The sequence below is a fragment of the Tupaia chinensis genome, unplaced genomic scaffold (genome assembly GCF_000334495.1).
Source record: "Tupaia chinensis unplaced genomic scaffold, TupChi_1.0 Scaffold000279_1, whole genome shotgun sequence".
Taxonomy (NCBI): domain Eukaryota; kingdom Metazoa; phylum Chordata; class Mammalia; order Scandentia; family Tupaiidae; genus Tupaia; species Tupaia belangeri.
Window position 1 is genome coordinate 656,824 of NW_006159762.1, and position 10,618 is coordinate 667,441.

General features: G+C 42.2%; 1 protein-coding gene across 1 annotated transcript in view; it reads right to left on the minus strand.

The window, feature by feature from the left end:
- The window catches only part of ZNF789 (zinc finger protein 789), a 31,998-nt gene extending 25,662 nt beyond the window's left edge, over positions 1 to 6,336 (minus strand). The window contains exon 1 of the mRNA XM_027772507.1: positions 6,271 to 6,336. The gene's annotated coding sequence lies outside the window, so the exon portion shown is untranslated. The remainder of the gene's footprint in view (positions 1 to 6,270) is intronic.
- Between the last annotated feature and the right edge of the window lie 4,282 nt (positions 6,337 to 10,618).

Genomic DNA, 10,618 nt, shown 5'->3' on the forward strand with positions numbered 1-10,618 from the left:
GTAGAGTTCTGAAAAAATAGCTTAGAGCCAACAGATGGCATGGTTGTTACGGCACTAGATTCCACATAGCCATCCCCATGGTTTGAATCCGGACTTGGTGACTTGAAAATCACATGTACACATGAGTGCCCAAAATCCTGAGAGGAGAATGGAGGAAAAAGGACTGTGGTATGGCCATCTCCCTTGAGTGATGATGTCACACTTCCCCTCTCTGTCTCCCTTTGTCTCTCTGGTGAGTGTATGCACCCTATAGCAAAACTCTTAAAAAAAAGCTTAAATATTTTTCAGTAATGTTGCATTATGACCTTCTGTTTCCTCCTACTAAGTGCCTTTAAAAAATGACTTATTAAATTAAATGAATTAATTAAAATTTGACCAGTGCGAGAGAGAGAAAGAGAGAGAAAGTGGGAAAACAGGCCACCAGGTCCAGGACTTGAACCACGGTCAGACACGTAGGAGTCCAGCACCTTAACTGCCACATCACTTGCTGGCCTCCCAATAAATATCTTATTTTTTCAACCCATGTCTCAAACATCTGCTTGGATCAGCTAGTGGCATGGTGGTTAAGGTGGCTGGATCCCATAGGGCTAACCGTGAAATTCAAATCCTAGCCCTGTCAACTTGAAAAACACTGGGCACATGTGTGCATGCCCAAATCCCAAAGGAGAGACAAATAGAGGAGAAGGGATGCAATCCCTTGCAGCATGACCATTGCCCATGAGGGGTCTTTTTTCACTTCCTCCCCTCTTTCTTTCTCTGGCATATGCATGTACCCTCTGACAAATATATTTTTTTAAGAAATATTTAATTTGGTGGAGCCAGCAGGTGGCATAGCAGTTAAGGTGCTGGACTCCCTCATGGCCAACCACAGTTCTAGTTTGAATCTGATGGCTTGCTTTCTCACTTTCTCTCTCTCTCTGGTGAGTGCTCATGCTGTGTATCAAATTAAAATATAATAAATAAATAAATAATTCTTTATAAAAATTTATTTAATTTGGGACAAGCAGATGGCATAATGGTTATGTTGCCAGACTGCCATGTAGTAAACCGCAGTTCAAATCCCAGATCTGGCGGTTTAAAACTCACTCCAGGCATGTGTGTGTGTGTGTGTGTGTGCGCTCAAGATCCTGAGATGAGAATGGAGGAGAAAGGATTGTGGTGTGGCCATGCCCCTGGGGGGGTGATTTCTCACTTTGTGTTTCTCGGTCTCACCGGTAAGCCACATGCCCTACAGCAAAAATCTCTCAAAAATTATTTATTATTATTACTTTTAATTTTGCTATAGGCACATGTGCTCACTAGAGAAAGACAGAAAGCACACATGAGAGAGAGAGAGTGAAAGCAAACCACTAGATCTAGGATTCGAACCATGGTGAGCCACATGAGAGTCCAGCACCGTAACCACCTCATTACCTGCTGACTCTGTGGCAAATTAAAAAAAAAAAAATCTGCTCACAAGTAGTCCTCTGCAATATCATTTGCACTATACATTTATAGTAAAAATAGGGCTACTTTTCAACAGGTGCAAGTGGAGTCTTCAAAAAGTTCAATGGAAATTAATACAAGGAAAAATCTTTGTATAGATTTCAATTGTTTTGGATCAAAATAAACTTTTTTTAAAAAATTATTTTATTTATTATTTTTTCACATGAGTTTTGCCAGAGGAAGAGAGACAGAGAGAAGGAGAGGGAGAAAGCAAGTCACCAAATTCGGGACTTGAACCGTGGTCAGCCATGTGGGAATTCCAGCACCTTAACCACCATGCCACCTGCTGGGCCCTGGATCAAAATAAACTTTTAATCCCATTTTTCTACGAACTTTTCAAAGTCCCTCATATATACCATTACAACATTGCTGCTACTAATGATCCTGATTAAGCACATTACTCTGAACTTTGTGCATCCTTTGTTAGAGAACTTCCTTGATGTGGAATACTGAGAGACCTTCTTAGATGAGAAGTATGTTTCTGTGCATTGGACATTTCTTATCCATTTTCTTAGCTTAATGAATTTTTTTTTAATTTGCCTTTTTAAATTTTAATTGTTTTTAATTTAACTTTACTTATTTTAATTTGACCAGAGAGAGAGAGAGAAAGCGAGAAAGCAAGCCGCCAGGTCAGGGACTTGAAACACGATTGCCAAGTGGGAATCCAGTGCCCTTAACCATTATGCCACCTGCTGGCCCCTATCTTTTTTTATTTTTATTTTATAATTTGCTGTGAGGCATGTGTGCTCAGCAGATGAAGAATGAAAGGGAAAGTGAAAAAGCACTCTCCCAGGGGGATGGCCATATCACAAACCCCTGTCATTCTCTTCTCGAGACTTTTGGATGTGTGCATGCATGTACCTGGCTTGTTTATCAAGCCACCGGCAGAGGACCTGCTATGTAGTCAACCATGTGATCCAGCCACATTAACCACCATGCCACTGCCTGGCCCGATTAATGGAATTTAATACCTTAGACAATGATTTAAAATTCTCTAGTTTTGGGACCAGCAGTTAGTGTAATGGCTATGTCACTGAACTCCCATGTAGTCGACCGCGGTTCGAGTCCGGACCTGGTGGCTTAAACTCACGCCAGGTGCGTGTGCATGTGTGCCTAAGATCTCGAGAGGAGAATGGAGGAGAAGGGATTACGGCATGGCCATTCCCCCTGGGGAGTGATTTCTCGCTTTCTGTCTGTCTTTCTGGTGAGTGCACGTGCCCTATAGCAAAAACCTCTCCAAAAAAAAAAAAAAAAACCTCTAGTTTAAGGGGACCAGCAGGTGGCGTGGTGGTTAAGGCACTGGACACTCCTACATGACCAACCATGGTTTGAGTTCCAGACCTGGTGGCTTGTTTTCTTGCTCCCCTCACCCCCTGTGTCTCTCTGGTCAAATTAAAATGAATGAATGAATAAAATTAAATAAATAATTCTTTTAAAAATTCTCTAGTTTTTAAATATAGGGTCAGACATGGTAGCACAGACTATAGTCCCAGTTACCTGGTGATGCAGGAAGATTGTGAGTTCAAAGCCAGCCTAGGCAATACAGTGAGACCCTGTCTTTTAAACTAACTAGCTAGCTAAATAAATAAATAAGGTATGATATCCTTTCATTAAAAAAAATCTATAGAGTTACATTGTTTTTAAAGAATTATTTTATGTAACTTTATTTACTTATTTAAATTTGACCAGAGTGGGACAGTGAGAGAAAGAGAGAGAGAAAAAGAAAGCGAGAAAGCAAGTTGCCAGATCTTGGACTTGAAACACGGTCGGCCATGTGAGAGTCCAGCACCCTTAACCACCATGCCACTTGTACCCCAGAGTCATATTTTCTTTAAATATCCTTGAACATTCTTTTCAGGCCTCAGCAGAATGATGTAACACTTGGGAACAAATATGAAGGTAAATAATGCAGCACTTGAGGCTAAAATGGAGAAGATCTCCATAGACACCATGGCCTTCCCCTTGGTGCTGTGGTAAGTGGGAAGAAAAGAGATCCAGACACTGCAGAACACCAGCATGCTGAATGTAATGAACTTGGCCTCATTGAAAGTATTAGGTAAGCTCCTGGCCAAAAACGCCACAATGAAACTCACAAGCGCCAGCAAGCCCATGTAGCCCAAAACACAGTAGTAAGCAGAAATAGAACCCTTGTTACATTCAATGACAATGAAGCCTGGCTCAGACTGTGAGTCGTTGTGTAGAAATGGAGGAGAGGTCCCCAGCCAGATTCCACAGAGAGCTGCTTGGATCAATGAGCACACTAGAACAGTGGTTTTAAAGGTTGTTTGTCTCATGTACTTTTTCATTCTACTCCCAGGCTTCTTGACTCTGAATGCCAGGACTACAGTGATGGTTTTGGCTAAAATAGAGGAAATTGCCACAGTGAATGTGATTCCAAAAACTGTTTGTCGAAGGAAACAAGTGGCTGTTGTAGGCCGACCAATAAAAAGCAAAGAACAGGAGAAGCAAAAGATGAGAGAGATGAGGAGGGTATAGCTGAGACCTCTGTTATTGGCTTTGACTATAGGAGAGTCTTGATGTTTTACAAAGAGTATGAGAACAAGAGCTGTGAGGGTGGAAAAGAAAACACTCACACAGGTTAGAGTCATTCCCAAAGGTTCTTCAAATGATAGAAAAATTTCAGTTTTGGGGAGGCAGTCGTTCCTCTCCTTGTTTGGATACTGATCTTCTGGACACTCAATACACTGTTCTGCATCTAAGCAAACAAATAAGGAATCACTTTATCTTTTGTAACCTATATTATCTTCCCCAAGGTAATGATTTTGGCAATGCATTACTTTTAGTCTATAATCTCTACCATTCTCTGCTGCATGAGAACTACAATGTTCATACTCTTGGAAGTGAATTTCTTTCCTATAAATGAAAAGATGATCTTTTTCTCCCAAGTTTTTGCCAAAGGGCATGTACACCTGCTAGAGAGAGACAGTAAGAGGGAAGGTGAGAAATCGCCCCATCATGGGGGATGGCCACTCTGCAATCCCTTCTCCATTCTCTCGGGATTTGGGGTATGTACGCACATGTGCCTGGCATGATTTTCCAACCACCAGGTCCAGGGCTCGAACCACAGTTGGCTACTACGTGGGAGTCCAGCACCTTAACCACCACTCCACCTGTTGGACCCAAAAAAATGGTCTTTAATACATAGTCTTGGGGGACCAGCAGTTAGCATAGCATAATGGCTATGTTGCTGGACTCCCATGTAGTCAACTGCGGTTTGAGTCCCAGACCCGGTGGCTTAAACTCACGCCAGGCGTGTGTGCGTGCATGCCCAAGATCCTGAGAGGAGAATGGAGAAGAAGGGATTGTGGCGTGGCCATCCCCCCTGGGGGGTGATTTCTCACTTTTTTGTCTCTCTGTCTCTCTCTCTCTCTTTCTGGCAAACACACGCGCCTATAGCAAAAAACCTCTCCAAACAAATAAACAAAAATACATGGTCTTGTATATTGGTTTAGTTATTTTATGAGTTAATCCAAGCAACCACTATATTTGGCAGTGTTTGTTTGACTATAGGTAACAACCATTCAGACAAGCTTAATCAGAGTAGGAAATATACCTCATATCCTATAGCTGATTCCCTTAAACACATATGCCTTACACATTCTTTAGTCACTTATAACGCCACTTTGGAGAAAAGTTCATGTAATCTTCAATGCCCGTTGTGTTCTGCCACATTTACATACTGTTTATCATTGCTCTCACTGTTTTTGTTGCTCTAGCAACACTACTTCCTTTTTCTTTTTAAGTTTATTTATTTCTTCAGAGAGAGAGAGAGAGAGAGAGAGAGAGATGGGCACCTTCTACAGAGTTCTCACACTGTGATTCACCCCCAGCCTCATCCTGCCTGAATCATCTGCACAAACATGCACACTCTGGTTGTACAAGAAGACCTCAGGATATGAAGCCAGGACCTTCCCATCTGGGTTCAGAGTATTACAATACCCCTGTGCCACCATGACTGACCCCCATTCTTAAAATAACATGTTCCTGAGCCAGCAGGTGGCGTGGTGATTAAGGCACTGGATCCCCACATGGCTGACCATGCTTCAAGTCCCAGACCAAATGGCTGAAAAACATGCCAGGCACAATTGTGTATGTGCCCCAAATCTCAAGTAGGTGGAGAAATGAAAGAGAAGGGATTAGGGTATAACCATGCCTCACTAAAGGGTGCTGCCTCTTTTTTTTCTGTCTCTCTGTTACTGTCTCTGGTGAGTACATGTGCCTTCTAGTAAATTTTTAAAAAATACATTGATAAGATGGGGGAGGCATATCGTGAACTACATTTGAATCTGAGTTTCATTTAAAATATGACTTTTTGTTAAGCCAGTGATCCAGAGGAGTCTCACCAAAGATTCTGATGGCAATGTGTAACATCTACTGTTTGTAAAGGACTTGAACTTCTAGCCTTCCCTTTCCAGTTATAAATGTAGGAAGAATATTGCACTTTATAGATACTCAAAAGATTAATCCATACTAAGCACCAAACACATCTGATTCCACATTTGGAAGGATAATAGATTTACTAAAGAGAACCACTTTGCCAGACCACAGAATTGAAAAAAAAAAAAAAAAACCAGTATTTTTGTGGCACCCATCGTGGATACAGAGCCCTTTTTATATTTGAAGTCGGAATTCAGATTCTCCTGAAATCTGTGATGTGAATAAAGCATTAGCAAATATCAGAAAATATATCAAATAGAACTTTAGGAGAAGGAATCTGAGTGCTTGTAAAGGAAGTCAGGAGCCTGGTTTTTTTAACCCTCTTACCTCTGATGTCTGAATATTGCCCTTCTGGGCAGAGACTACAGTCGAAGCAGCAGTGAGGCCGATTGGAGCTGGGAATCTGGTTGAACCCTGGAGGGCAACTCTCACTGCAGACAGAGAGGGGAACCTGGAGAGAAAGATAAAATCTATAGAGATCTCTAGATTTCCCTTTCTCCTGATCAGAATTGGAAGCCCTTTCCAGTAGATAGTTTGAAAGAAAGAGAACTATAAGTTTCTATTTAGGCATTCTTGGACCTCGAAACATCTTTGAGGGAATGAAAATGAGTCAAGAGAACTGAGAGGAAAAACATATGAGGGAACTTTTAAAAGTTCATAGAAAAGTTCATGGAAAAGTGAAAAGTGAGTTTATTGTGACAAACAGAAAGAATTAAATTTTTACTTTATTGGGACCAGCATGGAGGTTAAGGTGCTAGATCCCACATGGCTGGCTATGCAGTTTAAGTCCTGGACCCAGTGGCTTGAAAATCATGCCGGATCTGTGTGTGTGTGTACATGCCCAAAATCCCAACAGGAGACTGGAGGACAAGGGATTGTGGGGTGGCCATACCTTTGTGGGGGTGATTTCTCACTTTCCCTCTTTCTATCTCTTTGGCAAGGACATGCACCCTGTAGCAAAACCTGAAAAAAAAAATCAGATCAAAATTTAAACAAATTTTTAAGAGAGATTTTTGCTATAGGGCATGTGTACTCACCAGAGAGAGAGAGACAAAAAGCAGAGACAGAAAGTGAGAAATCATCCCATAGTGGGGGGTGGGGGGGATGGCCATGCCACAACCCCCTTACCTCCATTCTCCTCTCAGGATTTTGGGCATGCACGCACATGTGCCTGGCACAAATTTCAAGCTGCCAGGTCTGGGACTTGAACTGTGGTTGACTAAGTGGGAGTTCAGTGATGTAACCATTTTGCCATCTGGTGGTCCTAAAACTGAACATTTAAAAGAGTTTAGGGATCAGCAGATGACAGAATGGTGTCACTGGGCTCCTGCACCCAAAATCCCAAGAGAAGAAAGGAGGAGAGGGTATTGTGGTGAGGTCATTCCCTCTGGGGGGGTGGCAGTGATTTCTCACTTTCTGTCTCTGGTGAGTACATGCACCCTATAGAAAAAAATCTCTAAAAAAATTAAAAAGCTTAGTGTGCATTGTGTTGAGGACAGGAGTCTGACTGACTGCATTTTCCTATTTTCCAAAATCTTTGCAAGAGGGCCTGGAGGTAGTCATGCCCACAAACATTAAAAGATCATTTTGACCCATTGATAATAGGATTCTTCCTACATCCTGTCCCTGACATTATATCTTTGTGATGGATATTAAGCCTCCTTATCACTGTTAAAGTACATTCTTTTCCGATCTCAGCAACAGTCCTTTTCCAACCACCAACCTAAAAACTGTAAAACCCACCTAATAAGCTACAAGTCCCCTGCTTCCACATGTCCCGCCTTTTTAGGCCAGACCAATGGAAAAACTTCACTAAATTCTAAACTTTATCTCTTGCTCTCAAAATCAAATAAAAAGAACTCCTGTAGCTGATCACCCTGAGGAAAGCACGTTTTGCATCCTCTCCGGGCCTAGGTCACTCATATTCTGCTTAGAAATAAACTATATTAATTATTATTATTTTATTTTTGGAGAGGTTTTTGCTATAGGGCACGTGCACTTGCCAGGAAGACACAGAGAGACAGAGAGACAGAAAGTGAGAAATCACCCCCTGGGGGGATGGCCATGTGCAATCCCTTCTCCTCTATTCTCTTGGGATCTTGGGCATGCACACACATGTACCTGGCGTGAGCTTAAGCCACCGGGTCTGAGACTTGAACTATGATCGACTACATGGGAGTCCAGCGACATAGCCATTACGCCATCTGCTGGTCCCTGACATTAATGATTATTTTTGCAGAGTTGGTTATTTCTGTCGGCAGTGTGAACCAGGATACCTCCAACCAAAAGTGGTAAGAGAAAGCTCAGTGTGCAGCCTGTTACCGTGTAGTTAGAAAGCACAAATGGGAAGTACAATGATTTGGCTCCTGCATGTGGAGCTGTATCACTTTATTTGTAACATTATCATGTTGACAAGGAGGAAGAAACGGTTGTTTCGTTTATGGTTAGAGCTAGTATTTGAGGGACAGTCAAGATAGCTTAAGTTTTGGTTACGTGGCTATGATCAGTTGGCTTATGGGTATATCCAAACTGTGACCTCTGGTTTTATTTTTCTTTAACAAGTATAAAGGCAACGTTTTTTTTGGTCTTAGTTTAAAATCACACAAAATCTCTATCTCCTACCTGTGATGCTCCTCCCCTCCAGATGAGGGTACTCTTATTGATCATCAGTTCTTCACCTGTGGAGGCCATGGGATCAATATATCCAATTTTCACTGAGTGAAAGGAACCTCTAGGGGTTTCTTGCCAATTCAAAATATCATATCGTTCAAAAAAGTCTCCATTGGCATTGAAGGTCACTCTTTTCCCATTTGGGGCTTTGAAATGCACATTCTTGAGGTAAAGGAGAATCTGTGTAGAAGGGTGCAATGAAAGAGCAGAGTGAGTAATTTTACGGTGCAGGATACAAAAGAGATTGGTTTTGTAGCCAGAGAAGGACTAAAGAAAACAGAAACAAGATTGGCCCTGTGGGCTAGTAGCTATGGGAGCTGGATCCCACAGGGCCAAACCCAGTGCCACTTCTGGCCCTTGTGGTTTGAAAGACATGCCAGCAGGCATACATGCCTGCGTGCTCCAGATCATGGCAGGATGAAGAAATGGAGACAAGAGTGTGATGTGACCACTCCCCATTTGACTTAGGAACATAGGGACACAGGAGTGACCGAGTCTGGCACTTGCAGTGAGACATATGTTCTTGTCCCACGTTCAGGCAGAATTAGAAATGCTGACACAGACAGCAGCTATAACAAAGCAGGGAGTTTACTGAAGGAGAGAAAAGGAAAAACAGAACTCCAAGGAGAAGGGAGGGGGTCTCAGAAAATGGGTTGCCAAGGAGAAATTAGGTGCAGAGGTTTTTATCTTTGTCGGAGGGTCTTGTTCAGACTTGATCTTGGTGGGGCTCGTGCATGCATTTCCCTCATGGTGGGGCGGGGCACATGCTGAATAGGTCATTCTTCTTCTAGTTTTGGAGTGGGTATGAAGGTCAGGAGATGCTTTGTCTAGAGGCTTTGGGCAGTAAAAACCATTATATTCTTCCTAGAATGTGGCTAGGCCTGGAAAAAAGGCTTTGTTTTAGGTATAAGTCGTGTTGCCTAGGTCAGTCATGGAGCCACTGCTGCAAGAGGTCTCTCTAGAGCAAGCAGCCGACCTACTTTGTCTCCACCTTAAAACTTAGTCATGTTGTGATTCCATTTTGGGCCTATACCCTAATATATTTATTTTTTTAAGAGAGATTTTTGCTATAGGATGTGTGCACTTGTTGGAGAGACAGAAAGTGAGAAATCATAGCCCACCCCCCAGGGGAGATGACTATGCCACAGTCCCTTCTCCTCCATTCTCCTCTCGGGATTTTGGGCATGCAAAATCCCGAGAGGAGACTGGGATTTTAAACTGCCAGGTCTGGAACTCAAAATGCGGTTCACTACATGGGAGTCCAGTGATGTAACCATTACACCATCTGCTGGTCCCCCCCTAACTATGTTTTTAGGGTCCCTGTTTCCTACCTCATACTGAGCAGTGTTTTCTCCCTCTCTCTCTTTTCTCTCTGGTGAGTGCATGGCCACCTGGCAATTAAAAAATAAAGGAGAGGGAACCAGCAGTTAGCGTAATGGCTATGTCGCTGGATTCCCACGTAGTCGGGAGCTGCACTCATAGGGAGCTGCACTCCCAGGAGAGAGACAAAGAGGAGGAAAGTGAAATATCACTTTTATCTGGCCACACCACAATCCTTTCTCCTCCATTTTCCTCTCAGGATTTTGGGCATGCACGCACATACCTCTGATGTCATTTTCAAGCCACCAGCTCCAAGACTTGAACCATGATCAGCCATGTGAGAGTCCAGTGTCTTAATCATCATGCCACCTGCTAGCACTCCATTTTGATTTTTTATCTAGTCTGCTGGAGCTTTGTACAGTTTAGTTCAAGACAATAGCCTCCTATAATTTTTATTTAACACTAATAAGGATCATGATTTTGCCTTAATATGTTCCTTATTTTCCCCATTCATAGCTCCAGAACTCTCACTCTTTTCTGAGAATAGGTAACAATAGAATTTTATTAGGATAAATAAAGTCTCTACTTCCCATTTTTGTCTTAAACATATTGAATCAACTATATATATATATATATATATATATATATATTTTTTTTTTTTTTTTTTTTTTGGGGGGGGGGGGGG